The sequence below is a fragment of the Glycine max genome, chromosome 9 (genome assembly GCF_000004515.6).
Source record: "Glycine max cultivar Williams 82 chromosome 9, Glycine_max_v4.0, whole genome shotgun sequence".
Taxonomy (NCBI): Eukaryota; Viridiplantae; Streptophyta; class Magnoliopsida; order Fabales; family Fabaceae; genus Glycine; species Glycine max.
In genome coordinates, this window is record NC_038245.2 from 11,396,027 (window position 1) to 11,400,295 (window position 4,269).

Genomic DNA, 4,269 nt, shown 5'->3' on the forward strand with positions numbered 1-4,269 from the left:
TAAGGAGTATGCTTGGAGTCACAAATCAAGTTTAAGGGGGGATGTTGAAATATAAACTTGATTTGGGCCTAAATTAATTATTTGGTTCCTTGGACTTAGTTATTTTGGGCTTAAGTAATTATGGGTCATGTTTCTAGAGAATTCTTGTAGTGTTTGGAGTGTTAGATATTTCTTATGGTTGTAATATTCTCTAGAATACTCTTTGGATCTCTAGAGTTGAGAACTCTCTAGAATTAGTGTGTCTAGAGTTCTCCTTAGAGTAGTATAAATAGAGATGTAATCCTACACATTTGTATCAAGCAAAAATACAAAGTTCTCTCCTTCATAAAGAATTTTCCTTCCTATGAAGTTTCTATTCAAAGTCTCCAATATTCCTAAACACTTTTCCTAAACATAAAAAGCCTTATTTCCAACACATTTGAATATTTCTCCCAATAGTAAGTGGCCAAATCAATGCTTAAGGAGCAAATGTTTTTCGCGAAGGTTGGCTTTTGTGATAGAAAAAGTTCAATTTCTCTGCCCTCAATTTACACTATCTCGGACACTTATATTACCCAACCTTTTTAAAATAAGAATTGCTCGAAAAGAATCAAGATTTGTGAGAGCTGCAGACTGTAGTAGAATAGTGATCAGGCAATGGAGGACAACTAGGTTATTTCTCACTCCAGGCAACTTCTTTTTCAATACTATCATATTAAACAGGGATAATGGTTGATGGCAACCAATAAAATACTGGTTTAGAATGTAGAGACTAAGGGAAATCAAGAAAGCTAGGAGGTTTTATTGAATATTCTCTTCCTATGCTGGATCAGTGGAACTCAAAAGTAAAGAGGAGGAATGGTAGTATGTGAGTTTCAATGTGGCCCTTTGGGCCCTCCATAAAATGTGAGTTTCAATGTTTCTTTTCCTTCTTTGTCTCCTTATAAGACTCTTCAAATTTCTGAATTTCTTTTTCTTCAGAATTTACACCCTCTCTCTACGCTTTCAGATTGACACATCTAGGGCAGGACCATCACTATCCAAATGCATTAGACTCTGGCGTTTTGTTCTGAGTAGAAAGGGATTTCTTCTATCGGCAGGTTTGTATGTTTTTTTTTTTTTTTTGTTAAACGATGAGTAAATGATGATTATGGTTCTAGATGGCATTTGTAGTCTCATTATTTTTCTTTTCTTCTTTTTGGTTGTTGCATGCTCAAACGGAACACATACAATTGGATTCCTTGGCCTCCATTCCTTTTGTGATTTTTTGTGGGTTTAAAATCTAAGTTACAAAATGTTTTTTTGTATTTGAATTTTTCCTTTTCTAGATTTGAATTTGCATCTGATTGTTTTAGGCTTGACTTGTGCCCAGATATGGTATCGATGGTGACCGATTCTTTGTGGACGCATTGTGGCTTTGTAATTTTTCTTCCAATAGTCCGTAGGTGAAATTGGGAATTAGAAGTTTTATTTGTAATTTTCTTCCACTATTTATCTGTTAATTTTATGCTTTACTTCTCTTTATCTATTGCTCAAGTTGGGACCCATATTTAAGAGCCTTTCCTTCAACAACTAAATGGTATTTATCAATCTCTACTTCATTTGAATATGATGAAGTTCAGAGTGTATCAAGAGTCCACTAATCTTATTTTGTCTACTCATTTGTTTTGCAGTTTTTCATAGGGAAAGAGCTCATAAGCACTTGATGGATGATGAAGACGATGAGAATCTAAAGTGCAATCATTCTTCAAGTAACACTACATTTTTTAGTAATTAAATATATGAAAAATGGTGAATCAAGTGTGCAAAGAGTTATTAATATTTTTTCTATCTTTCTTATACATATATACCTGTAGCAGGATTTGAACTTTACAACAAGATTAAAGTTTAATATATCTCTCCCTCATTGAATACAACACCGCTTGGAAACTTTCATCTCCTTTTCTTCCATTTGAATAAAAAAAAATTCACAGTTTGAAGTTTGTACCAGACCATTTTTCTTTGCTACATTATTTCCCTTGCAAATTTGACGTGATAAAAAATGCTTGTAGCCCTGAAGTGCTATTAATTAATTTTTGTTCTCTTAAAGGTTCATATCCATAATTTTGAAATCTTCAGGTAGTAGGATTTGTAATTTGAAATTTATTTCTTATTAATATGATGTTTTTATTTGTTTCGTATGATATGAATTTGGTTGCGGATAAGACATCATCTTCTGTGGAATTTTTTGAATGAGAATGGTCACTGGGGACACTTGGTATGCAGATAGCAGGAAAATCTAGCTGCAACATAACTTAATCTGAATTTTAAGATGGAAACAGTAAGGAATCTCCATAGATTTAATATATTGAAGCAGAATTACGAAGTAAAATTTAATATATGAAATTAAAAGTTCATTCTATCTTTTGAAATTATCTTCTATATTAGTCTTGCTAAATTTTAGTTATGTGGAATTTGGAATATAATGAATGAGCATAAAATTTTATTTCTCTAACTTTTTCTTCAAACTTTATAACCTTAAACTCATGTATTTCAATCTTTTTAGCTACATATTATTTTATGATTATTAAGATTATGCATCCAGCAAAATCAATAATGTTCACGATGCTGTCATGATTTTAAATGCAAGTCCTATTGAGAATGACCATGGAGTTTGTACTTTGTTTCATAATTTTTTTATTCCAAAAGATGCAGCGGTAACATGTAAGATTGAAATTAATTGTTTTTTAAGGTTGAATGACATTTCAATTTTAATATTTTTTAATTCTTTTGTCTACTTATGAATGAAAAAGATTAAAGTTAACATTGAAAATGATCCAAATGTATTTCTTGTTGATAGACTTGTTTTATTGAGTAGATTTTCATGTGTAGCTTGTTCCTATCTATTGTCCAAATGATCCAAATGTATTATTTTCTCTATAAATATTGTGTGGATAGCCTGTTCATGTACCTCTCTTTAGGATTAGGTTTTCTACTTAGTTGTTCTGAATAACTCAGAATAGTTAGCTTAATGTTTTAAGTTGTGGGTTGATCAGTTTTTTCATATTCCTAATATCATTTGGCATCTATTCACTATACTTTATGTAGCAACCTGCTAACTAAAATCCATTGGCTAATTGTAACATCACAAGGAGAAGCCAGTGTATCAGGATGTACCCGGGTGCTGAGTTAATCAATTTTTGCACAGGCTGATGAGTTCCAGGTGGATACACGAGAAGGTACAATTTATGATGCAAAAAGAAGGCTTTGTTTCTAGATATTGAATGACACTGTGATGAATTATTTGATTTGGTTTCATGGGTAAAATTTAAAATTGTTGGCCTTTGATTTCCCATTGTTGCAGGCTTTGCAGCAGCAAGTGTCCAAGGTTTTCAAATACCCATGCATGAATTCAGCCATGTGAGGCCAATTTGGTATGCATTTGAGTTGGTTGTCTGAATTGATCAAGATAGTTAGTCTTTTGCCTTGCAGATTAGTTAACACAGGGGTTTCATGTGACTGATAAGGAGGATGAGACTATGAAACATTTTCTTTTTGCTTTTTTCCTTATACCAATTGAATATATAACAAAAGACAGTTGTAAGTTAGCAAAGCTTACTTTTTCTCTTGGAGAGATGGACTGGATTGAGGCCTATTCCCACCAGATTAGCAGCTCTAATTTATCTGATGTACAACACTTAGTTTATACGGATAATTGAATAAGATCTTGTTAAAGAAACAAAAAAAAACATGCTTTCACTGTTTTTTATAACAATCATGTTCTGGGCTGGCTTGAATTGCATAAATACAAGAGCATTTACCATAACATATACAGATATACCGTTTTATACACGATCAGAAAACGACTGACAGTTTTAAAATCATTTATGCTCTCTGAAACTTTTTTATGGGAGCACATCATATGAAAAATGAAAGTGTGAGAAGGACAATTTTTTATTGATCATATAATTAAAATGAATTCTTAAAATTAAAACTAATTAAAATAATTTAGATATTCATGTATGATAACAAAAAGAAAGAAGATATTTTGGTATCATATTTCATGTCGCAAAAAATGTTATAGATTGGTGAGGATAAAATAATTTTAGTTATCATCGCATACAAATTGCCATTATTTGTTTGAGTTATCGAAGTGCATTTCAATTATGAGAATTTTACCTTATATAAGTTTCAATTGCATTAAACAAAATATAGTTCCCTTATTAAAATGAATTTTTAAATCCTTTATATTATTGTGATCCAACCTTTCAATATTTCAATAAAATTACTTCAGACTTTTCTTTAAATTAT

The 4,269-nt window shown here is 31.3% G+C and overlaps 1 long non-coding RNA gene across 4 annotated transcripts; it reads left to right on the top strand.

The window, feature by feature from the left end:
* The first annotated feature begins 538 nt into the window (after window positions 1-538).
* LOC102665720 (uncharacterized) lies at window positions 539-3,688 on the top strand. Of its 4 annotated transcripts, none has more exons than XR_005886314.1 (4): window positions 539-651; window positions 742-885; window positions 989-3,197; window positions 3,323-3,688. It is a non-coding gene; the product is annotated as an uncharacterized lncRNA (long non-coding RNA). The 4 variants fall into 4 exon arrangements; XR_005886315.1 differs by having other exon boundaries at window positions 557-885; window positions 989-1,558; window positions 1,653-3,197; XR_003262780.2 differs by having other exon boundaries at window positions 560-885; window positions 989-1,079; window positions 1,352-3,197.
* The last annotated feature ends 581 nt before the right edge of the window (window positions 3,689-4,269 follow it).